This window comes from Microcaecilia unicolor, chromosome 9, assembly GCF_901765095.1.
Source record: "Microcaecilia unicolor chromosome 9, aMicUni1.1, whole genome shotgun sequence".
Classification (NCBI taxonomy): domain Eukaryota; kingdom Metazoa; phylum Chordata; class Amphibia; order Gymnophiona; family Siphonopidae; genus Microcaecilia; species Microcaecilia unicolor.
The window spans coordinates 105941736-105968262 of NC_044039.1; the positions used below are offsets into that span (position 1 = coordinate 105941736).

The 26527-nt window shown below is 45.0% G+C and overlaps 1 protein-coding gene across 1 annotated transcript in view; it reads right to left on the reverse strand.

Moving 5' to 3' along the window:
• Nucleotides 1–26527, reverse strand: part of HEATR5A (HEAT repeat containing 5A) — a 275460-nt gene that overhangs the window by 142162 nt on the left and 106771 nt on the right. The gene's annotated exons all lie outside the window — the stretch shown is intronic.

The window sequence follows — 26527 nt, forward strand, 5'->3', positions numbered from 1 at the left end:
TGTGTGTCAGGCACCGTGAAGGTCATATGGAATGAAGATTGTATACAGTGGGGGAAATAAGTATTTGATCCCTTGCTGATTTTGTAAGTTTGCCCACTGACAAAGACATGAGCAGCCCATAATTGAAGGGTAGGTTATTGGTAACAGTGAGAGATAGCACATCACAAATTAAATCCGGAAAATCACATTGTGGAAAGTATATGAATTTATTTGCATTCTGCAGAGGGAAATAAGTATTTAATCCCTCTGGCAAACAAGACCTAATACTTGGTGGCAAAACCCTTGTTGGCAAGCACAGCGGTCAGACGTCTTCTGTAGTTGATGATGAGGTTTGCACACATGTCAGGAGGAATTTTGGTCCACTCCTCTTTGCAGATCATCTCTAAATCATTAAGAGTTCTGGGCTGTCGCTTGGCAACTCGCAGCTTCAGCTCCCTCCATAAGTTTTCAATGGGATTAAGGTCTGGTGACTGGCTAGGCCACTCCATGACCCTACTACTACTACTACTACTACTTAACATTTCTAGAGCGCTACTAGGGTTACGCAGCGCTGTACAATTTAACAAAGAGAGACAGTCCCTGCTCAAAGAGCTTACAATCTAAAGGACAAGTGAACAGTCGGTCCGATCGGGGCAGTCAAATTGGGGCAGTCTGGATTTACTGAACGGTAGCCGTAGCGGAGAAATTAAATGAATTCTTTGCTTCGGTCTTCACCGAGGAGGATTTGGGGGGGACACCGGTGCCGGAAAGAATATTTAAAGCGGGGGAGTCGGAGAAACTAAACGAATTCTCTGTAACCTTGGAGGATGTAATGGGTCAGTTCAGCAAGCTGAAGAGTAGTAAATCACCGGGACCTGATGGTATTCATCCCAGAGTATTAATAGAACTAAAAAATGAACTTGCGGAGCTACTGTTAGAAATATGCAATCTGTCCCTAAAATCGAGTGTAATACCGGAAGACTGGAGGGTAGCCAATGTTACTCCGATTTTTAAGAAAGGTTCCAGAGGAGATCCGGGAAATTATAGACCGGTGAGTCTGACGTCGGTGCCGGGCAAGATGGTGGAGGCTATTATTAAGAATAAAATTGCAGAGCATATACAAAAACATGGACTGATGAGACAAAGTCAGCACGGATTTAGTGAAGGGAAGTCTTGCCTCACCAATCTAATGCATTTTTTTGAGGGGATAAGCAAACATGTGGACAATGGGGAGCCGGTTGATATTGTATATCTGGATTTTCAGAAGGCGTTTGACAAAGTGCCGCACGAAAGACTCCTGAAGAAATTGCAGAGTCATGGAATCGGAGGTAGGGTATTATTATGGATTAAGAACTGGTTGAAAGATAGGAAGCAGAGAGTAGGATTGCGTGGCCAGTATTCTCAGTGGAGGAGGGTAGTTAGTGGGGTCCCGCAGGGGTCTGTGCTGGGTCCGTTGCTTTTTAATGTATTTATAAATGACCTAGAGATGGGAATAACTAGTGAGGTAATTAAATTCGCCGATGACACAAAATTATTCAGGGTCGTCAAGTCGCAGGAGGAATGTGAACGATTACAGGAGGACCTTGCGAGACTGGGAGAATGGGCGTGCAAGTGGCAGATGAAGTTCAATGTTGACAAGTGCAAAGTGATGCATGTGGGTAAGAGGAACCCGAATTATAGCTACGTCTTGCAAGGTTCCGCGTTAGGAGTTACGGATCAAGAAAGGGATCTGGGTGTCGTCGTCGATGATACGCTGAAACCTTCTGCTCAGTGTGCTGCTGCGGCTAGGAAAGCGAATAGAATGTTGGGTGTTATTAAGAAGGGTATGGAGTCCAGGTGTGCGGATGTTATAATGCCGTTGTATCGCTCCATGGTGCGACCGCACCTGGAGTATTGTGTTCAGTACTGGTCTCCGTATCTCAAAAAAAGATATAGTAGAATTGGAAAAGGTACAGCGAAGGGCGACGAAAATGATAGTGGGGATGGGACGACTTTCCTATGAAGAGAGGCTGAGAAGGCTAGGGCTTTTCAGCTTGGAGAAGAGACGGCTGAGGGGAGATATGATAGAAGTGTATAAAATAATGAGTGGAATGGATCGGGTGGATGTGAAGCGACTGTTCACGCTATCCAAAAATACTAGGACTAGAGGGCATGAGTTGAAGCTACAGTGTGGTAAATTTAAAACGAATCGGAGAAAATTTTTCTTCACCCAACGTGTAATTAGACTCTGGAATTCATTGCCGGAGAACGTGGTACGGGCGGTTAGCTTGACGGAGTTTAAAAAGGGGTTAGATAGATTCCTAAAGGACAAGTCCATAGACCGCTATTAAATGGACTGGAAAAATTCCTCATTTTTAGGTATAACTTGTCTGGAATGTTTTTACGTTTGGGGAGCGTGCCAGGTGCCCTTGACCTGGATTGGCCACTGTCGGTGACAGGATGCTGGGCTAGATGGACCTTTGGTCTTTCCCAGTATGGCACTACTTATGTACTTATGTACTTATGTAAGAGTTAGGTGCCGAACGCAGCATTGAAGAGGTGGGCTTTAAGCAAAGACTTGAAGATGGGCAGGGAGGGGGCTTGGCGTAAGGGTTCAGGAAGGTTGTTCCAAGCATAGGGTGAGGCGAGGCAGAATGAGCGGAGCCTGGAGTTGACCCTAATGTGCTTCTTCCTGAGCCACTCCTTTGTTGCCTTGGCTGTATGTTTTGGGTCATTGTCGTGCTGGAAGACCCAGCCACGACCCATTTTTAAGGCCCTGGCGGAGGGAAGGAGGTTGTCACTCAGAATTGTACGGTACATGGCCCCATCCATTCTCCCATTGATGCGGTGAAGTAGTCCTGTGCCCTTAGCAGAGAAACACCCCCAAAACATAACATTTCCACCTCCATGCTTGACAGTGGGGACGGTGTTCTTTGGGTCATAGGCAGCATTTCTCTTCCTCCAAACACGGCGAGTTGAGTTCATGCCAAAGAGCTCAATTTTTGTCTCATCTGACCACAGCACCTTCTCCCAATCACTCTCGGCATCATCCAGGTGTTCACTGGCAAACTTCAGACGGGCCGTCACATGTGCCTTCCGGAGCAGGGGGACCTTGCGGGCACTGCAGGATTGCAATCCGTTATGTCGTAATGTGTTACCAATGGTTTTCGTGGTGACAGTGGTCCCAGCTGCCTTGAGATCATTGACAAGTTCCCCCCTTGTAGTTGTAGGCTGATTTCTAACCTTCCTCATGATCAAGGATACCCCACGAGGTGAGATTTTGCGTGGAGCCCCAGATCTTTGTCGATTGACAGTCATTTTGTACTTCTTCCATTTTCTTACTATGGCACCAACAGTTGTCTCCTTCTCGCCCAGCGTCTTACTGATGGTTTTGTAGCCCATTCCAGCCTTGTGCAGGTGTATGATCTTGTCCCTGACATCCTTAGACAGCTCCTTGCTCTTGGCCATTTTGTAGAGGTTAGAGTCTGACTGATTCACTGAGTCTGTGGACAGGTGTCTTTCATACAGGTGACCATTGCCGACAGCTGTCTGTCATGCAGGTAACGAGTTGATTTGGAGCATCTACCTGGTCTGTAGGGGCCAGATCTCTTACTGGTTGGTGGGGGATCAAATACTTATTTCCCTCTGCAGAATGCAAATAAATTCATATACTTTCCACAATGTGATTTTCCGGATTTAATTTGTGATGTGCTATCTCTCACTGTTACCAATAACCTACCCTTCAATTATGGGCTGCTCATGTCTTTGTCAGTGGGCAAACTTACAAAATCAGCAAGGGATCAAATACTTATTTCCCCCACTGTATTGTCCCGTACGATCATTGGTTGAGCTGTGTTGCTGGACGTGGGGATTTACGCTGGATCGGCGAGGTAAGCCTTTTTGAAGAGGTTGGTTTTTAGTGATTTTCTGAAGTTTAGGTGGTTATGGATTGTTTTTACAGCTTTTGGGAGTCCATTCCATAATTGTGTGCTTACGTAGGAGAAGGTGGATGCGTAAGTTGTTTTGTATTTAAGTCCTTTGTAATTTGGGTAATGTAAGTTTAGGTATGATTGTGATGATCCGATTCTGTTTCTGGTTGGTAGATCTATGAGGTCTGTCATGTATCCTGGGACTACGCTGTAGATAGTTTTGTGGACAAAGGTGCATATTTTGAAGATGATACGTTCTTTGATTGGGAGCCAGTGCAGCTTTTCTTGAAGGGGTTTAGCACTTTCGAATCGTGATTTACCAAATATCAGCCTGGCAGCTGTGTTTTGGGTGGTCTTTACATCCCGCATAGATTGCGTTGCAGTAATCTGCATGGCTTAGGACCATTTTTAGGCTGTCTGAGGTAGGAAGGGTGTGTTCTAGGGTGTTTAAGGTTGTGGGTTTGTACTTGTTATGTTGAGATGAGAGGATGAGGCAGTGTGTTTTTTCAGTGTTCAGTTTCAGTTGGAAAGAGTTTGCCCAGGAGTTCATGATGTTCAGGTCGTCATTGATTTCATTGGTTACTTCTGTCAAGTCATGACTGAAGGGGATTATAGATAGTGATGTCGTCTGCATAGATGAACGGGTTGAGACCTCGGTTGGATAGGGACTTTGCCAGTGGGATCATCATCATATTGAAGAGTATTGGTGATAATGGTGATTCTTGAGGTACTCCACAGGTAGCTTTCCACGGTGATGATATGTTTGAGTTTGATTTTATTCGGTAAGTTCTGGTGGTTAGAAAACCCTTTATCCAGTTAAGTACGATTCCATCAATCCCGCAATGGCCAAGGAGTCTTAGTAGTATATTGTGGTTTACCATGTCGAATGTGCTCGACATGTCGAATTGGAGGAGAAGTATACTTTTGCCTGTGGCTATTTCTTGCTTGAATTTGGCCAGGATTGTGACTATGTTCCCGGCAAGTCCAACCGGGAACATAGTCACAATCCTGGCCAAATTCAAGCAAGAAATAGCCACAGGCAAAAGTATACTTCTCCTCCAATTCGACATGTCGAGCACATTCGACATGGTAAACCACAATATACTACTAAGACTCCTTGGCCATTGCGGGATTGATGGAATCGTACTTAACTGGATAAAGGGTTTTCTAACCACCAGAACTTACCTGTCCAGGCTAGTCCGTTCCTGGATCCGGTTCTTGCCAAGCCGTGCTCTGCTGTTCCTGCAATCAAGTCTCACCCTTATTCATGACCTCAGCTGGGATTGCCTTTATCAGGCACCTGGGAACTTTCTGGTTTGCCTTTGCAACAGAGGTCGTCTGATGAGCTTCTCGTCTGTGAGTGTTGTTGCAGTGCTACCCTTTTACTTCTTATCCTGTCTTTGACCCTGCCTGTTTGCTGAAGTATTCTACTGTTTGCTGCCTGCCTTTGACCCTGCTTAGTTCTTGGAGTATTCTTACTGTTTGCTGCCTGCTTTTGACCCTGCCTGTTTGCTGGAGTATTCTACTGTTTGCTGCCTACCTTTGACCCCGCTTGGTTCCTGGAGTATTCTACTATTTGCGGCCTGCCTCTGACCCCGCTTGGTTCCTGGAGTATTCTACTGTTACTGCCTGCCTCTGTTCCTGCTTGTTTCCTGGGCTACTTGTCTGTTTGCTGGCCGCCTGCTGGACCCTGCAGTTCTGGGTTTTCCCTTCTGTCTCATAGTCCTGCCGGCCGGCTGGCCGCACCAGGGGGCTCAACCTCTGGGGAACGGCGGTCAAGCACAGGTGAAGCCTAGCCTTCTTCCCTTGCCTGTTCCAGTCTGCTCTACTTCAGCTGCAGCTCCAGCCCGGCGGTTCCAGTCCTGTTCCTACCAGCCCGTCTGAGTTCTGCCTGGGCTCCTGTTTGGGGTGGTTTTCCTGCCGCTGCCGCTCCTCGGCAGTGGCCCAAGGGCTCACAAATCCAGGTTGCTCTAGAAAGTCTGACAGACTAGGACAGTTTTGGTACTGTGGTGGGGGTGGAACCCTGACTGTGAGTCATGTCCATACTCACAGTCCATATATTCCGTAAGCTGTTTGGTCACCAAGCTCTCCATCAGTTTAACTACTAATGGTATAGATGCAACTGGGCGGTAATTGGTTAGGTTGTTTGTGTTTTTCTTGGCTTCTATTGGTATTGGGGTGAGTAAGATGTTGCCATATTCCTTGAGGAAGAGACCATGTTGTAGCATGAAGTTTAGGTGGAATGCGAGGTCTGTTATGAAGCGGTCAGGGGCGGATTTGAGTAGATGACTGGGACATATGTCCAGTTTGCAGTGGGTGTTGGCAAATCTATGAGTCATTTCTGTGACTGATTCAATGGTGAGGAGAGTAAATGTTGTCCACAGACGGTCAGCTGGGCATCCACCAGGGATTTGGTCCAGGTCGTTGAAGAAGTTTTCGATGTCCGTGTTGTGCTGAGGAAGTGTTCTGCGTAATTTTATTATTTTTTCGTTAAAGTAGTTAGCAAGTTTGTCTGCGGGTGGAGTGTCTGTATTGGCTGTGGTGATAGGGGTGGTGTCTAGTAGCTTATTTACGAGTTGAAATAATTTCTTCATATCTTTGTAATGTGGTCCTATTTTAGTTTTGTAATAGGACCTTTTGGCTTGTCTTATGGCGTATTTTCTGTGTCCTTGTTTCCATGCGTTGAGTGCATGTTCATCTTTTATTTTTTTCCATGCTCATTCAAGTCTCCTGGATTGTGTTTTGAGTTTTTTAATTCGTCAATGAACCATGGTATCGAATTTTGTCTTCTTTATATTTTTGTCTTGTGATATTAGTGATTTAGTGATATTTAGTGATTTAAATTCGAATACAAATAACCCTGGGCTGTACTGTGCTAAATCCTGCTGAAATAAACCCTTGATCTCTGATTTCACGTTACTTCTTTTATTATTTATGTTAAAGCTCAATGCCTCTTGTTCGTATTCAGTACTGTTCTAATTTAAACACATATATGAGCAATGAAAATACTTACTAGGTTTTATAATATGCTTGCGTATTATTGAAATTCTCTTTAATTGAATTTATGCACTGACTATGCTAGATCCATGTGTGATGGCTCCATGCTGTGCTACTAAACATCATAATTTACTGAAAGCAGCGTAGGAGGATCTGTGAAATCTTTGCATACAGGATCTTTGTGCTTCTGTTTACTGTAAATGCATATTTTGCTTGTACTGGTGCTTGTGCTTATATATATTTTAAAGTCTATATAATTGTATAGCAAAGTCATCTCAAAGAGAACCCAAAAAAGGAACACAGAACGGCTAAAGTCTACCATTTGTGAGAAAGCAAGTTCAATATTAGAAGAAACAAAAAAAGGCAACGTCTATCAGCCCTAGTTGCAAGGATTAACTTTCTGAAGGTTCAGTCACTGCAACCTCTGGAGAGGATGTCTTAAGTCTACTGGAAATAAAGAACATAAAAGACCTTAATTGGGCTGGGTTAAAAACAAAACAAAAAAAAAAACAGCCCACATTTAACAAATTGATACTTTACAAAACATTTGCATGGCTGTTTCAAAACGAATATATATTCCTAATTGTTGGACTACTGGCCATATCAATAGACACTTCAGGCCCAATATTCAGCGGGTGGTGGGCTGCGAGTTTGCTGTCCACCACATGAGTGGCTTTGGCGAAGCAAGGAGATCTACAAATAAGATGAGCAGCAGTATTTTCAGCTGTTTGTAATTTTTATTTTAATTGACTTCTCCATATGTTACACATTAGGACTGAGTGTTTATGAATCTTAAAGTTAGAATTTTTCCAAATGTTTCTAAAGGAGCCCAAAAAAGAGGCATCCTCGATTATTCAAAACTATTTAACTGGCCGCCGAATATCCCGATTAGCAGCTAGCTTGAATATCCAGGTTATGAATATCCAGGTTATTTTGGCTGCTAAAAAGTTGGCTATATCGATATTCAGCATTAACCAGTTAACTTTTTAGTGGTCAAAGATAGGCCTGCTATTTAAGTGGCCTAATTTGACAGCTCAACACAGCTGGTTAGGTGCTGAATATCCGTGCCTAACCAGCTAGCTATCGGGATATTCAGTGGGATATATCTCTCCTGCTGAATATCTGCGGTTAGGTGCTTAAACCCTAATGAACTGACCGTGAGCTGCTCCTGGCCAGTTAAATAGTTTTGAATAATCGGGGGTTCATTATTTTTGAGTTCCTTTAGAACCATCTGAAAAAATTCTAACTTTAAGATTCATGAACATTCAGTCCTAATGTCTAACATATGGAGAAGTCAATAAAAATAAAACAGCTCAAAATACTGCTGCTCGTCTTATATGTAGATCTCCTCGCTTTGCCAAAGCCACTCCTCTTTTATATGAGCTACACTGGTTACCAATAAGAGTAATATCTTTCATATTATGCGTTTTCATTCACCAAATTCTGTTTGGACAAGCCCCTCATATATGAATAATCTTATTGAATTACCCACCCATAATGCTGTTTCATCATCTAGAGAATATCTTGTCTTACATTTCCTTATCTGTACGAATGTGATATATAAAACAGTTCACTCTGCTAATTTCTCCTATCAAGAGACACAAAAATTTGGAATTCTCTTCCTAAATCAATCAAGTTTACAGATTTTTGTTTTGTTACATTTGTACCCCTCGCTTTCCCACTCATGGCAGGCTCAATGCAGCAGGCAATGGAGGGTTAAGTGACTTGCCCAGAGTCACAAGGAGCTGCCTGTGCCGGGAATCGAACTCAGTTCCTCAGTTCCCCAGGACCAAAGTCCACCACCCTAACCACTATGCCACTCCTCCATGACTACTTAACTTTTAGAAGTCTTCTAAAAACACATTTCTTCAATCTGGCCTTTCTGAATACAAAGAACTCTATTTGAATTTTAACCACACCCTTTTATTAACCTCGTTTCCCATCCAGTCCTGCCTAATTATGCTCTCATCCTTAATTATATGTTTGTCCTTGAGATAGTCTAAATCCCTGGTTACTTACTGCACATGTATTAATTTGCTTCTTGAACTTACTGTAATTTGTGTTATATTCTGTACATTATTATGTTTTATTCACTTTATTGTTTGTTTGTAAGCAAAATTGAACATGAGTCTATTTCGGGCTAATGTGGGGTATAAATGTCATAATTAAAAAAAATCTTTATTCGAGAGTAGTGAAAGAATAACCACCATGGTAGCTGGCTTGGTTAACCTGAATCAGATGTTTCCAAAAACGTAGATACATCCAACATTTGTGAATGTTCCAATTTATTTTCTCCCTTCGATTGTTTAACATACGGAACATAATAAATTCTAACCAAATGAGGGGTAAATTCTTCAGGAAGAGCTGACACTTCCATTAAATATTTTCTATACATATCCTTACGAAAGTCAGTTGGTAACTGAGAAAAATTAGTCAAGCAAAGATTACAACTCCTGGAAGCATTTTCCAAAGTTTTCCCAGATTGCAGTCTCTCAATTTTTCCCTCCAATGAGTCTACTGAATGTCCATTGTGCTCTTAGACATTTTAGTTCCGATTCCTGCTTCTTGTTTTAAACTATTAAATCAAGGCTTTCCCCAAGCTTGACATAAAGTTTCCAAAGTAAAGGTTTCTGTCCAGGTTAAAAGAAAAGGAGTTAAAAGAAGGCAAACCTATATTACCTGCTCCACTATCCATAATAGGTAAAGTCTCCGAAGGATTAACGAGATTGGGTCAATTGCGCAACCATCCTAGTCACAGATGAAACATTACTGGTCATGTCACAAAGCTCTGCTGCTTCCTGCAGGGAATGCAACACCTTGGGTCCTATTCCAATCTCACGCCGTCATACCATGCCATCTATGACATCGGACAGCACTAGAACAGTAGGGGCAGATGGCAAGCTTTCCGTTCATGGTGGCAGCAAGGAAGCCCTCTAATCCAGACTCAATGAAATCTCATAACCTGAAAACTCCACTATTCCACCTGCCTCTGGCAAAACCTCCGCCAGATACACCCCTGAGCTTGATCCTCAAGCTTCTAATTGCTGCATGAAATTATTCATTGGGCCACCTAGAGGTACCACTGTGTGTTCCAAGGGAAAACCTGCATTTTGCATTTCCTCTTGACAATTTTGAGAAGTAAATATTACAAAAGAAAACATCATATTAGATGGCTACAAAGATTGCCGCCATCTTGGATCTCTTGTACTGCTGCTTTAAAAAAAAGTTTCCCATTTTTCAGTTACCTGAAAATAAATCCTCAGCAAAAGATGTTCTCTTTTAAAGCAGTGCATGCAAACTTGCAAGAAAGGAGTAAGGTTGAGAGCTGCAGCCATAAACCAAGGGAAGGAGAGAGGCACCAACCAGGAGCTTAACTATAGGAGAAGGTATTGTGGGGAAAGGATTCCCATGTGGACAGTATCTGTGTGGAGAAATATCCCATAAAAGGAAGGAAAGTCCTGTGGAGTTTCAGAGAGAAGGTACCCTAGCAATCAGCTAGTCACTAACCCAAGAACTGCGAAACACTGAAAGGGATCAGAGACACAGATGGAGATATATGAGCATGACAATACACTTTTTACTTAATATTGTACAGCATCAGGTAAGGAAATAAAAAAGACTAGCTCAAAGTAGTATTGGCCTAATTCTATAACGAGCAGCATAGTTTTAGGTGGGAAGAAGGAACATAAATGCTAGCCACTTAGGTGTGTAAAATGACCTCTTATAGAATACCGCCTAGCAGAAAAGCATGTGCCATGGTTTTAGCCATTTTGACAGCAGAGCCGGCATGGGCAGGAGCAAGTGAGGATCACTTCTGCACCGACTAGACCACTGGACATGCTTCTATGGTAGGCCCGGGGAGGGTGGTGGCTTCAGTCAGGAAGGCGGTGGTAGCAGCTTTTGGTCACCGGTGGGGGGGGGGGGGGGGGGGGGGGGGGGGCATGCAGCCCGTTCTTGGTTTGGGAGGGGGGTGTCAGTGAAACATAGTCGAATCCGGATTTCGGGCTGGTTTCGGTGCCACAGCTTAAACTGAAATTCGATCAGCCTCTAGAGCCCTCTGCATACCTAAATATAGATGCACATTTATAAAATTACTCCTATATAGATAGTACCACTAAAAATCATTATAGATTGCCTGAGCACTATCTGGAAATAGTTGGAACGAAGCAATGGCAGAGCATGAGTGTTCCAGAAAATACATGGATAGCTGCAATATCCAGTCCATTATCATATAACTATCCAGGTAATTTAGGACAGAGAAAAAGCTGTCCTAAAGTTATCTGGATCTCTAGATGGATAGTGGATTGAATAACTCCTGTCTACATATATATTCAGTGCCACCTACTATGCAGATAGTGAGGCGAATATATAGTATATGCATAATTTAAGCACCAGGGTTTAAAAAAAAAGCTGACCACAGTATTTAAATATCAGGCTGCTAGTACCTCACTTCTGAGTTAACTCTAGCCATCAACTGCATGCCTGTATGATCATCTTTTCCAAATAAGCTTGCCTGAAGAACTTCGTAAAGTTTCTTATTTTGCTTTTCGTAAACTTTTAAAAACTTAGTTGTTTCAACAACATTTTAATTAACATGTTGGAGGTTTCATTATAGTGGAATTATATGTCTGTAATATTGTGTACTGACATTGTTAATTGTAAATCGCTTTGAAACTAAGGTATTCATGCAGTATATAAAAATCAATAAATCCAATCCAATGTTCTGGAAATAGAGCTTGGTGATATTAACAAGCTCTATAAAATCAAGAGCCTGTAAAAGCAGACTCCCAGTTCAAGGTTATATTTATTTGATTATCCGCTTAGGGTCAAACCATCAAAGAGGTTACATGTATTAAAATAGTGAAAGTGGGAGTCACGTGACGCTATGTACCGGAGCGGTTGATGCTAGACTAGCTCCAGGTACCTCCTTGTAATTCCCACCGAATTAACTCCTAAAAAACGGCGTGAACCTAAACAATTGCTAGCGGAAAGCTGACGCATTAAGATTCTGCTGCCGAAAGAGAAATTGGCGACAACTATGGCGACTAAATTGCTAAAAAAAGACAGAGACAAGAGCAAGGCGCTGGAGGACAAAATGGCGGCCCCAGCAAGCCCGCCAACCTCTGCAGTCGGGTCGGCGTGGGCGGCAGAGATCGTGGGAGAGGTGACGACCGCGATGGAGGCGATCCTAGATAAAAAATTGGAAGGCTTAAATTCAAAGCTGGAGGGATTACAACACCATATGGCGCAACTGAGTCAAGACCTCGTAGCACACCAACAACGCACGGGGGCCCTGGAAGATCATACAGGAGTCGTAGAAGAAAAATATGCTAAACTTCAAAAGCTGGTAGAAGACCAAGCTGAGAAACTCGAGGATCTAGAGAACAGATCCCGACGTAATAACTTGCGCTTCGTTGGGCTCCCCGAAGAAATCAGCGATAAAGACCTACGTGCTTTTCTTGAAACATGGCTGATGAAAGAACTGAAATTGAGCACAAAGTTGGGCCCGTTGCAAATTGAGAGAGCGCACCGCATGGGGATGCAGAGATCGGGTGATGCCAGACCCAGAATAGTTATCTGCCGTTTCCTCAATTTTGTCCAAAAAACAGCGATACTGCAAGCTATGAGAGGAGGTATGGCTCTTAGATATAACAACCAAAAAGTCTTTTGCTTCCAGGACTATTCGGCAGCAGTTGCAGCGAAAAGAAGGAGCTTTTCACCAATTTGCTCCCAACTGGTGCAACATAAGGTCAAATTTACCTTGCTGTATCTGGCGAAACTACGGGTAACCCATCAGTCCACGACGAAAACCTATGAAACAACACAAGCAGCACAAGACTTTGTAAAACAGCTGCTGCAGACGGGAGATGAATAAGGAAATTGAAGGCATATGCTACAATTGAAAATTACTCACTGAAATGTAAAAAGTTACTTCCTTTGGCGGCAAGCTGAGGACAATTACAATACACAGAATAACTCAAGTAAGTTTAGAAGTATGGACTGCCGATGACCCCAGGGAAAAAGACTCGAGGAGCACTGTGAGGCAGAGCATCTAATAAGAGCGGATTTGGTGCTACAAATCAAAAGACAATGGAGAAACCAGTTGGAGCTCTGTAGAATTGATGTCTTCATCTATACTGTCCCAGCGGGGTGTTTGCAAGTCTGAAATATAATAGGAGATGACATACTGGTGATAGTGGTCAGAATGCTTTGGAGAAGTGAACTGGAGAGACGCAGGAGAGAAAGAAATTGCTATAAGAGGATTAAGGATCTCAGGAAATAAACCCTCCTGCTTTGCAGAGTATTCATAGAACAAACGGTTTAATTATCAGAACTGTTGATTGACCCAGCACCAGGGAGGAGAAACACAGTCTGTTAAAGTTGGGAGACAAGCCTATGTAAGAAGATGTGATAATATGCGGAAGAGAGCTGAGATAAATGGTTTTTTTTTTCTGCTTCCGCATTTCATTGAGGTTTAACAGAGTTGAGAGAATAATCTAAGAATGTTTGAAATAGTAGATTTGTTATAGAAATTTGCAGAAGGTTCACATGACTTGTGCATATTTGTGGGATAATATATGAGAAAGCTGTAAACTTTAAAACTGGAGAATAGGGAGATAAAGGGAATATAAAAAGCTTTTACATGCAAAAATGAGAGCACAAAATTAAAACTGTTTAAGGGGCGGGGAATAGCAAGGGGGGGGGGGTCAAATGTGACTAATTCCTCTTGGGGGGGGGGGGAAGTAGCAGGGAAGATAAAGGGGGATGGGGAGGGGGACATGGGAGGAGAAGGGGGGTTTCAAGGGAAGAGGATGCAGACTCTCATAGGAAGGAAAACTCAAAGGGAAAATATGAACACTACAGAGGTAAAGAGGAATAGAAAAACACTAATTCAAGGGAAGATTTGGTACAAATTGCACATAGAAGTAGCTGAGAGAGGCCATGGGCTGGGGTGGCCTCTGTCGGAAGATAAAAGGTTTCAATGGCAAATAGGATGCTTTTATGTCCCTTAAATGATTAAAATAGTAACATGGAATGTGGGTGGTATTAAGTCACCCATTAAAAGATCAAAAATTTTGAAATATCTGCAAAGAATTCAAGCTGACATAGCTCTTTTACAAGAAACACATCTCTCGGATAAGGAACATGAAAAACTGGCCAGGTGGTGGGTAGGAAATTGTGTAGCCTCTCCAGCTAAGGGGAAAAAGGGAGGAGTAGCCATCTTAATCAGGAAAGGACTGGTGAGAGCACTGAGTGATGTGACTAAAGATCAAGAGGGGCGATATATTTTTGGTAAGGCGATAATAGTAAGACAGCAGGTACTACTAGGCAGTATATATGCCCCCAATCACTTTGAGGCTCAATTTTATAAAAGCCTGGTGGACACACTTACTGAAGTAGACCCCATCCCATTAATTCTAGGAGGGGACTTTAATATGGTGTGTGACCCAGAAATGGATAAGTCTCAGCCTCCTCCCACGCTAAGACACTGGCCCTCGAGAGGGCTGCCCAATCTTTGCACCGTACTGGATCTGCTAGATGTATGGAGAGTGTTACATCCGCAAGATAGGGACTATACTCACATATCAAGGGCGTATAATACCCAATCGATGATAGATTACATACTGATGTCACGATCGCTGATGGGAGGGGTTAGAGAGGCGAGAATAGGACCTTACGCCATTTCAGATCACGCAGAAGTATGGGTGAATTGGCAACCATTGGGGATGGAAGAGAAAATGCGCTGGTGGTCTTTTCCGAGCTATTTAGTCAAAGATATAGGTTTTAAAGAGAGACTGTTAGCTAAATGGGCTGAATATAAAGCCAACAACGAATATTCAGTTGAGAGTGCCTCCTCTTACTGGGAAGCAGCCAAGGCTGTCATGAGAGGAGAAATGATCAGCTATGTCAGTCACTTTAAAAAAAGCTAGGGATAAAGAAATTTTGAGATTAGAGGCCCAGATACGTACCTTACGGAAAAGACTTGGATAAACCCCAAACGTTCATACTAGGAAGGAGCTCCTAGGGGCACAGGTGACTCTAAACACATTAATCCATGAGCGTGAGGTGAAATCACAAACCTACTATAAATTCCAATTATACAAATTTGGGGGCAAGGGTGGGAAGATGATGGCGCGACTTATAGCTCGGAAACAGGCTACTCGCATAGTAGCAGCCTTGAAAGATCAGACAGGTAAACTATGCCACTCAGACGCTGAAATCCGAGATATTTTTCAAAACTTTTATCAGCAATTATATGCAGAAAGGGATGATTCAGGCCTTGACAGTACTTTACATTTGGACAATCTGGATTCTCCGAGACTGACTGATAGGGAGAGAGAACAGCTTAAGGCCCCTATATCTATTGATGAGGTGGGATGGGCCATTGGAAGTAGTCAATCAGGGAAAACACCTGGGCCGGATGGTTTGAAGATAGAGTTTTATAAATTGATGGGAGAGACCATTCTACCACCAATGGTGGTAGCCTATAATGAATGGGTGGAGAAAGGGTCACTGCCAGACCAACTGAATATAGCTCGTATCATATTAATCCCGAAGCCCAAAAGAGATGTGACTTTACCTGAGTCTTATAGACCCATATCACTATTAAACTGTGAAGTTAAAATTTTTGCAAAGATACTGGCAAACAGAATGAGTCGGGAGTTGCCAAGAATTGTGCATGAAGCACAGGTGGGCTTTGTTAAAGGCCGAGCTGTATCTTAGACGGATTCTACTCTCATTGGAACAGATTGGTAGGGCAAATAGATCAGCACTCATAGTAAGCTTTGACGCAGAAAAGGCCTTTGACCGTGTGAAATGGGAGTTTCTGTTCACAGTAATGGGAAAATATGGATTTGACGGATGGTTTTTGGGAGCGGTTAAATCTCTTTACTGCTCGCCAAAAGCGAGAGTGATGGTGAATGGTAATTGCTCAGAAAATGTGGGGATAGAGAGGGGCACTCATCAAGGTTGCCCCTTGTCGCCGTTATTGTTTGCATTGTATCTGGATCCATTGATAAGAGAGATATTCCAATGCAGAAATTCATGGTGTAACCTTGGGTACTGTGAAATTCAAATTGGCAGCCTTTGCTGACGACTTATTAGTTGTGATCACGAGACCAGAGACATCGTTGCCAGCTCTATTAGAAGCATTTCAGGAATTTGGGGATTTCTCTGGTCTCAAGTTAAATCTGAAGAAGTCAGAGGCACTGGCTACTGATGAAGAGATGAATAGAAATTGACCATGGATCTTCCTGTTGCGGTGGGCAAGTGGACACTTCCGCTATTTAGGAATTTTGCTATCCACGAAGACTAGGGACCTTTATAAACTTAATATACAACTACTGGCGCAAACCAAACAACAGCTGGAAAAATGGGAAGCACTGCCGCTCTCTTTGATAGGTCGATTGGGGCTCATACGTATGGTCATTCTTCCTCACTGGCTATACGTCATGCAAACCCTCCCCCTTCGGCTGTTGAATAAAGATCTGATGAAGTTTTACCGGCTGGTAATGAGATTTTGCTGGGCGAACAAAAAGGCGAAAATGAAATTCCAGCTGTTGTTGGGGGGGGGGGGGGGCTGGTCACAGGGGGGACTAGGCTTGCCTAATGTGAAACTATATAATATGGCATGTTTACTGAGACATGTTAGAGATTGGCTTTTTGAATCGAACAAATACACCCCCCTAGAGATGGAAGAGGCATTCTATGCTCCCTATCGCTTGGTGTCATTGTTGCAAGTGGAGAGATCTTTGATCCCTAGATATCTAAGTCGAAGCTTGTTGTTGACGCCGCTGCGTGATGCTTGGCAGTTTTTGGGGAACTGTCTGAAAGTGGATACTGGAATCACGGAATTAATGACCATCCGGGGGAACCCTAAGTTTGTGTCAGGCTTGGAGAATCCAGTATTTAAAAGATGGGAGGAAAGAGGAATAACGTGTTTGGAAGAAGTTATGGGAGTTGAGGGACAGATAAAACCGCAAGAGCAAATATTGGGTAATGAGCCACTGCAATGGGGGGACACTTTTGCTTATTGCCAGCTGAAGCACTTTATACATTCTCTAGATGGGGAGAAACTGAGACAAAAGTCAGGGTCCAAGTTGAAAGAATTCTTTGAGGAAATTTCAGATACCAAACCATCTGTCTCTGATGTGTATAAGGCATTAGGGTCAGTGGGGATGATTAAAGATTTGAAAACAGTTAAAGAACGGTGGGAGAAAGATTTGGGAATAGCCCTCCCCAACTGGGACATCAACAGACAAGTGAAGGGTATTGCAAACTTAGTTAGTGGAGCCCAATATCGGGAATGTGCTTTTCGAGTACTTCATAGAGCTTACTTCACACAAGTACAATTAGCAAAATTTGGGGGAACACAAAATTCAATATGCTCGCGATGTAAAACCGCAGAAAACACATTTTATCACGCATTTTGGAGCTGTGAAGCCTTACAGGGCTTCTGGTCCAGAGTGGCCAACTATCTGTCAAACCTGCTGTCTTGTGAAATAATAGGAACCCCCTCACAGATGTTACTGGATATATATGGGTCGTTCAGAGGAAACACCTCAGAGGAAACATTACTTTTTCGTAAGGGGTGTCTGCTAGCAAAGAAATGTATACTTCAAAACTGGACTTCAGAGGCAGTACCAGAATTTTGGCACTGGCGGAATATGGTGCACCAGCTGCTGATGTGTGAGGCAAGAGAAGCCAGAGGATCTCCAAAACGAAAAACTCCGTTTTTGAAGATCTGGGGAAAATATATAGATACCCTATCAGGTAAGGGTAAGAGTTTTGTACTTAATGTGCTGTAGACACTATATTGAAGTTGAAGATGGGTCAATTCCTTCTTTAGGATGATTATGAGTTTTCTATGGGGAGGGAGAGAATAGGAGGGTCAACGGAGGGGAATTTTTGGGGGTGGTGGGAACTGGGAAAGGGGGGGTTGGAGAAAAGGAATAAATAAGTGAAAGCAGTAGACCCGAACTGTTTGATGTTTGATTAGAAGGGAATTTCATGACTGGTTGTACGTATTGCATATTTGGTGTTGATAAAAGTGTACACTGTTTTCAATAAAAACCGTTGAAACATAAAATAGTGAAAGCAGAAAATACAGACCATAATAAAAAGCAGCAACATAAAACAATAATAATAATCATTCTGCTGTGGCTCTACAGGCCCCAACTGGGAAGCAGGTCATACCTATATATACAAGCCCAGATCACCTGGTAAATGCTGAATAAAATAAATGAGCCTTCAGCTAGGCTTTAAACGTAGGGAGAGCGCCCTCTGTACGTAGCAAAAGAGAAACAGCGTTCAACATAGTGGGACCCACTACATTAAACACTGATGCTCGATATGTTACTCCTGCTGGAATTCTGTGCAACTATGGAGCGCAGAATTCCCCAGACATGCAGAATTCAAACATTTTTGCACAGAATCTGCGCTCTGATGGGAATTGGCTGGCTGGCTAGCCAGCCGGCTCCCCCACCACTCCCAGATTTTGTGTGCCCTCCCTGACCTGTGGTGCTGGCCGGCAGACTCCACCGCCACCCTCCCTGAGCCTTGGTGGGCCCTCCCCAGGCCTACCTGAGCATGACCTGGTGGTATAGTGAGGGCAGGAAAGATTCACTCTTTCCTGCCTGCTGCTGCCGCTCTCTGGTTGGTGCCGCCGCTTCTTCAAAATGGCTGCTGTGACTTCAAATGGTAATCTCGCAGGAAGTTCCGGCGGCCATTTGGAAAAAGCAGCAGCATTGGCCCAGAGCAGCAGTAGTGGGCAGGAAAGAGTGGGGTTCTTTCCTGCCTCAAAGAGGTACTCCTGATGCAGCTCCTGCTCCTCCTACCTTTAGAGTGAGTGCAGGGGTGGCTGAAAAAAATATGGATGGTGTGCAGGTGCAGGGAGGGAAGGGCTGGGGAAAAAAAGGTGGATGTTATGTCTGGTGAAGGAGAGACTAAAAAAGGTGGAGGGAGAGAGGGAGGGGGCTGTAAAAAAAAGGTGGATGTTGTGGATGGAGGGAGGGAGGGAAGGAGGGAGAGAAGGGCTGTAAAAAGATGGATGCTATGTGTGGGTGGAGGAATGGGAAGAAGGCTGTAAAAATGTGGATACTGTGGGTAGGTGCAGGGAGGGAGGGGGATGTAAAAACTGTAGATTCTATGAGTGTAGGGAGGGAGGGGATTGTAAAATATGTGGATGCCATGGGTGGGTGGAGGGAAGGGAGGGAGCTGTAAAAACTGTGGATGCTATGTGTGGGTGCAGGGAGGAAGAGGGGACTGTAAAGAAGGAGGATGCTATCTATGGGTGTGAGACGGGAGGGTTCTCTAAAAAATGTGGATGCTATGTGTGGGTGCAGGGGGGGTTTGGGGTGGATGCTATGTGTGGGTGCAGGGGGGGTTGTAAAAGAAGAGAATGCTATGGGTGCTGGGAAAAATATGGATGGTATTTGTGTATAGGCTGTAATATTGGTTAAATTATGACACATAAACTTGCAGAATTTGCAAATTTTGTGCACAGAATTTTGAATTTTTTTGGCATAGAATTCCAGCAGGAGATTTAAAGGGGGGACAAGATGGCGAGATGAAGGAAGCAATGCTGAAACACTCCTACCCACCTTAATCCTATCTTTGAGATGAGGGATTTTTCTTTCTAATATTTCAATGCCTAAACGGAGAGCGAAGCAACGTATCTAGCCTGCGGCCGTTTCTCCGTCTGTGGTGGGTCCTATGGATCGCTTCGCGTTACCAGAAATTTCAGAGCAGATGCCTTTGCTGCAGGGGAGGTCGGTGGCAGGTGACCCACTCTCCCCGCTGGAAGCTGACATCTCCTTTAACCCAGGGACACGGTTTCCGCCTTCGATGCTGGCAGTATTGCATCAGGCTGGCGCAGGGATGTCACTCCTTGATGAGAGTCTGGCATTCCCAGGCACAGGATCAGGCCAAAACGGATTACTGCTGGGTTCAACTGCTGGTGTTTCAGTGGTTGGGACTCTAGAGGGTGACTTGGAAGCAGCTACGGGTAGGTCGGAGCAGCGAGGTGAAGAACCCTTGGACGGTCAGGTGGATCAAGCTGGTAAGTCCTTGCTGCCCAGTAAACCTTTGGGATGCTTTAGTCTGCCTAGAATCCTCTGAGTCAGAAGCTTTCAACTTTAGTGACTGAGAATCAATACTTTGTTAGAAAAGTCTCGCTGGATGAGCAGAAGGAAATCTTGTTGGAAGACAGTGACACTCAGAATAAAACAGACATTAAGAAGATTAAAGAAGAACAAAGTGCTATTATTAAAGACAATATAGTGTTACAACGAAAAACTGAAATTTTCAAAAACCAGAGACTAAAGACTTTACTTTTTCTAACTAACTTCTATAGTTCCATTGATTACTTTTAGAACATATCTTCAGAGTTTCAGTACAGTATCAGAACAGTCTTACCCTCCAGGTTCTAAAATATATTATTTGCAGCCATATGTTAAGAAACCTACGGATCAAGTAATGGCTGCTGGGTCAGACGTTCAATTTGAAAATTTAAATTTAACCCAAATAATAGAGTCTGATGAAACTGTGCTGCAAGAAGTGACTTTAATTGTGGATTCTGTATTGTAACCTGACAGGGACTGGATCTTTAAAATGTACTTCCGTTACCGAAATAACATGTTTTTGAATCACAAAAAAAGTGTGTTTCCTGATATATCTAGACAGACTCAGTGGAGGAATCAAGCCTTTCTTAAGTTACGTTCAAGGGTAGTGCAGATGGGGGGGGGGGGGTCTTTTTTGGCTCAGTTTCCCCTGTAAATGTGTGAAGTTGAATTCTGCGAAATATGTTTTCTTTGAACCTGCACACTTGACTTCTTTCTTGGATTCTAAGCAAGTAGTCACTCCACCCCCGTTAGGTACTGTTACATCTACTCTGTGAATTTAAGACTGGATAAATAAGGGTTATAACATGTTTGTTCTTCCTTCTTTCCTCAAGTTTTTGACAACAAATTTGTGCCATGCTTTTTTCCCTCCTTTTTAGTGGAATGTAGATTGGGTAATCTAATTTAATTCTTTTAAGTTGTAATTGTTTATATATTATTCTTGATTATTTCTGTCTTTTCTAAAGCAAGATGTTTACTGTAATTGTTTTGTATAATCTTTAAAATACATAAAAATAATAATAATTTTAAAAAAAGAATTACGACAGGAGTAATATGTGGTCAGAAGCACATCACGAACTGTAGGTATAGCCAGCAGATGATGTTGGCTAGTTCTCAGTCATAAGAACATGAGTAGCCATACTGGGTCAGACCAATGGGCCATCTAGCCCTGTATCCTGTTTCCAACAGTGGCCAATCAAGGTCACAAGTATCTGGCAGAAACCCAAATGGTGAACAGAAAAAAAAAAGGGGAAAAAAAGCAAAAAATCTTGCTCCACAAGAATTACTATATACCCAAGGGAACAAAGAACACTATGACATATCACTAAAAAAGAGGAAGAAGGACCTGGAGGAATCAGACATCCATCAGTGGCAAGGCTATAAAGTCTTCTATAGCACAAAGCTATTCCAAATACCTGAGCCTGCTGCATGTAATCAATCATTTGCCTCCAGTGATCAAAACCTCTAAATTACATATTAACTTTTTATTTAAATCTTTTGTTATAAATATATTGCAAATTCAACTAAATATTTTGGAAAACTCATAAAAGAGAACAGGGAAAATAAGTGACTACTTGTGCTGCATTAGCAGGGTCAGCGCTGGCTAAAGAATTCTTGTACCCAACGTTGACGCTGAACTTAAAAAACAAAACATAAAAATGAAAAAGAAAAACCCGAAACAACAAAAAACAAACAAAAAAATGAAACATTTATGTCACAGAAGAAGCAAACCAAACTCACAATATAATAATACCTTTACTTATAACCCCTCCCCATGGTGTTCAACCACTTAACTGTCCATGTCCAGCTCCTTCAGAGTTTACTTGCAATCAGTTCAAAGAATGATGATAGGCATATTAAATGTCTCTGAGTCCACGATGAAAGCCTTTTCTTTCTCTGCTAAATTGGCTACTTCCTGGTTTGATAGTGATTTACTAGGTATATGAAGTAATTGTTAGATGTAGGAGATAAAGTAGGAGATAAAGTGGATACGTTAAATTAGGATTTGGTATATATGCATTCACAGATTGCGAAGTTTGGTTCTCCTGAGGAAGATGTTGACGAAATGCGGTCTCGCATTGAGAACCAGGATGTGATAAGGTAAAATTATGTATAATCATACCTGATAATTTTCTTTCCATTAATCATAGCTGATCAATCCATAGACTGGTGGGTTGTGTCCATCTACCAGCAGGTGGAGATAGAGAGCAAACTTTTGCCTCCCTATATGTGGTCATGTGCTGCCGGAAACTCCTCAGTATGTCGATATCAAAGCTCCATCCGCAGGACTCAGCACTTAGAGAATTACACCCACGAAGGGACACTCTGCCCAGCTCACCACCGCCGAAACGGGGGAGGGGAATTAACCCAGCTCATCCCCACACAAGTGGGGGAGGGGAATCCGTCCAGCTCATCCCCGCGGAGCGGGGGAGGGACACCACACCCGCCGATGCGGGGGGATCTGGCTTATCCTGCAACCGCAACCGCGGGAGGAGCTGACTGACCCTAACACCGCCGAAGCGGGAGGGGTACAAAGCTGCCCTACAGCCGCACGAAGCGGGAGGGAGTGCCGGCAGAATTTATGTCTCAATCCAGCCCCGTAAAACGGAGGGGAGAGGAATGCAGCAGCTCACTGTAACACAAAGTCGTCTCAACTCTTGAAGAATCCAAGTGAAAGAAGAACTTGAACACGAAGTCCTCCTGAAGTAACTGAAGGCTAAACTTGAACCTAAAATTCAACCAGAATATAAACAGTACAGATATCTGGGAGGGGCTATGGATTGATCAGCTATGATTAATGGAAAGAAAATTATCAGGTATGATTATACATAATTTTACCTTCCATATCATCAAGCTGATCAATCCATAGACTGGTGGGATGTACCGAAGCAGTACTCACCCAGGGCGGGACATAGAAATCCCTGACCTCAACACTGAAGCTCCAAACCGGGCCTCCGCCCGTGCAGCCACAGTCAAACGGTAATGCTTGGAGAATGTATGAGCCGAAGCCCACGTTGCCGCCTTGCATATCTCTTCCAAGGAGACGGATCCGGCCTCTGCCATCGAGGCCGCCTGAGCTCTCGTGGAGTGAGCCTTCAGCTGGATAGGCGGCACCTTCCCCGCGGCCACATAAGCCGCTGCAATGGCTTCCTGGACCCATCTTGCCACTGTAGGCTTAGCAGCCTGCAGACCCTTACGAGGACCTGCAAACAGGACAAACAGATGATCCGATTTCCGGAAATCATTGGTCACTTCCAAGTATCTGATGATGACTCGTCTCACATCCAGATATTCAAGAGCGGAGTACTCCTCTGGGTAGTCCTCCCTACGAAAGGAAGGGAGACAGAGCTGCTGATTCACATGGAAGCGAGAACCAATCTTGGGCAGGAAGGAAGGCACTGTGCGAATAGTCACTCCTGCCTCAGTGAACTGCAGAAAAGGCTCTCGACATGAGAGCGCCTGGAGCTCGGAAACTCTTCTGTCTGAAGTGATAGCCACCAAAAAGACTGCTTTCAACGTCAGGTCTTTCAGAGATGCCCTCGACAAGGGTTCCAAAGGCGGCTTCTGCAATGCTCTTAGCACCAGGTTGAGATTCCACGCAGGCACCACTGAGTGCAGAGGAGGGCGCAGGTGATTAACTCCCTTGAGAAAGCGCACCACATCTGGCTGCGAAGCCAGGGAAGCACCCTTCAGGCGGCCCCTGAAGCAAGCCAGAGCCGCTACCTGGACTTTAAGGGAACTGAGCGACAGGCCTTTCTCCAGACCTTCTTGCAGGAACGCCAACACTGAAGAAATTGGAGCAGTGAAGGGAGAAAGTGAGCCTGCTTCACACCATGCTGCAAAGATACGCCAAACCCTGGCGTAAGCAGTAGAAGTAGAGCGCTTCCTCGCTCTCAGCATAGTGGCGATGACCTTGTCTGAGAAGCCCTTCTTCCTCAGACGCTGCCGCTCAATAGCCAGGCCGTAAGACCAAAGGGAGAGGGATCCTCCATCACCACGGGACCCTGATGTAACAGGCCCTGCTCCACTGACAGCCGCAGAGGATCGTCGACTGAGAGCCTGAACAAGTCCGCATACCAGGGACGTCTGGGCCAATCCGGACCCACCAGGATTACCCTGCCGGGATGCTTTGCCACCCGGTCTAGCACCCTGCCCAACATGGGCCAGGGCGGGAACACATAGAGGAGCTCTTGTGTCGGCCACTGTTGGAGAAGAGCATCTACTCCCAGGGATCGAGGGTCCCGTCCTCTGCTGAAAAAGCGCGGCACTTGGCCATTGGCCGATGACGCCATCAGATCTAGGCTCGGCTGGCCCCAGCGCTTCGTGATGTCCAAGAACGCCTGAGCAGATAGTTGCCACTCTCCGGGCTCCAAGGTATGGCGACTGAGAAAGTCCGCCTTGACATTCATGACTCCGGCAATGTGGGCCGCTGAAAGCTGCTCCAGGTTCGCTTCCGCCCACTGGCAAAGACTCATAGCCTCCTTGGCTAGAGGGGCGCTCTGGTACCTCCCTGGCGGTTGATATAGGCCACAGCCGTGGCATTGTCCGACAGGACCCGTACAGGCTTCAACACCAGTACCGGGATGAACTCCAGTAACACCAACCGAATGGCTCTGAGTTCCAGGAGGTTGATAGACCACTTGCCTCTGCAGGAGACTAGAGCCCCTGCGCTGTCCTTCCCAAGCAGTGGGCTCCCCAGCCCATCAAAGAGGCGTCTGTCGTGACGACAATCCACTCCGGGGTCACCAGAGGCAATCCTGCAGACAACTTGTCTGTCTGTGTCCACCAGCTCAGCGCCTTGCGCACTGCTGGGTCCACGGGAAGGCGCACAGCATAATCCTCCGACATCGGAGTCCAGCGCAGCAGCAGAGATAGCTGTAGTGGTCTCATATGAGCCCTGGCCCAGGGCACTACTTCCATCGTGGCCGTCATAGAGCTCAACAGCTGCACGTAGTCCCAAGCCCGAATAGGAGAGGCTACTAGGAACTAGTCCACCTGAGCCTGAAGCTTGACAATCCGATTGTCTGGCAGGAACACTCTGCCCACTTGGGTGTCAAATCGAACTCCCAGATACACCAGGGACTGAGTCGGGCGCAGCTGGCTCTTCTTCCAGTTGATGATCCATCCCAGGGAGCTCAAAAGAGCAACTACCCGGTCCATAGCTTTGCCGCACTCTGCATAAGAGGGGGCTCGGATCAACCAGTCGTCCAGATAAGGATGGACTTGTACTCCTTCCTTTAGCAGGAAGGCCGCTATGACCCCCATTACTTTGGAAAAGGTCCGCGGAGCAGTAGCCAACCCGAAAGGGAGGGCTCTGAACTGGAAGTGTCGTCTCAGGACTGTAAAACGCAGAAAGCGTTGGAGAGGAGGCCAGATGGGAATATGCAGGTACGCTTCCTTGATGTCCAAGGAAGCCAAGAACTCTCCTGCCTTCACTGCCGCTATAACAGAGCGGAGAGTCTCCATGCGAAAGTGCCTCACTTTCCAGGCCCGATTGACCCCTTTGAGGTCGAGGATAGGCCGGACAGAACCTCCTTTCTTTGGAACCACAAAGTAAATGGAGTAACGTCCCTTGCCAATCTGATTTTTTGGCACCGGAACGACCGCACCCAGGCGGATCAGGTTGTCCAAGGTCTGCTGCACTACCACAGCTTGACCGGAGACTTGCAGGGAGAGAGTACAAACCCGTCTCTTAAGGGTTGGCAGAACTCTAGCTTGTAGCCGTCTCTGATGACTTCCAGCACCCACGCGTCTGAAGTTATAGTGGTCCACTCGCCCAGAAACGAGGACAGCCGTCCTCCAATCTGCACTGGGGCGTGGACCAAGGCCCCGTCATTGGGTACGAGACCCTGGGGGAGGACCGGAGGGAGCACCTCCGGGACGGCGGTCTCTGCGAAAGGAATGCTGCTTGGGGGAGAAATTCCTCTTGAAGGAAGAGGGGGCAGAGGAACCCGACTTGCCCGGGCGGTATGGAGGTATCGGGACGAGTACTAACCCGAGCCCTGACCCCTGGTAATTTCTTGCCCTTAGACGTGCCGAGATCGGTCACGATTTTGTCCAGCTCGACCCCAAAGAGCAGCTTGCCTTTAAAAGGCAATCTAGCCAGGCGGGATTTAGAGGCGTGGTCAGCAGACCAATGTTTCAGCCAAAGCCACCGCCGCGCAGAGACTGTCTGAGCCATGCCTTTAGCTGAGGCTCTCCAGACATCATACAGCAAGTCTGCCAAATAGGCTAAGCCCGATTCCAGGGCCGGCCAATCAGCCCTCAAGGAATGATCCGAGGGGGAAGCCCGCTGCACCATAGTCCGGCACGCCCTGGCCACATAGGAGCCGCAAACTGAGGCCTGCAAACTTAAAGCAGCTGCCTCCAAGGACGACCTTAAGGCCGCCTCCAATCTTCTGTCTTGGGCGTCCTTTAGGGCCGTGCCACCTTCCACCGGCAACGCCGTTTTCTTAGTCACCGCAGTGATTAAAGAATCCACGGTAGGCCACAGATAGGCCTCACGTTCACTCACAGCCAAAG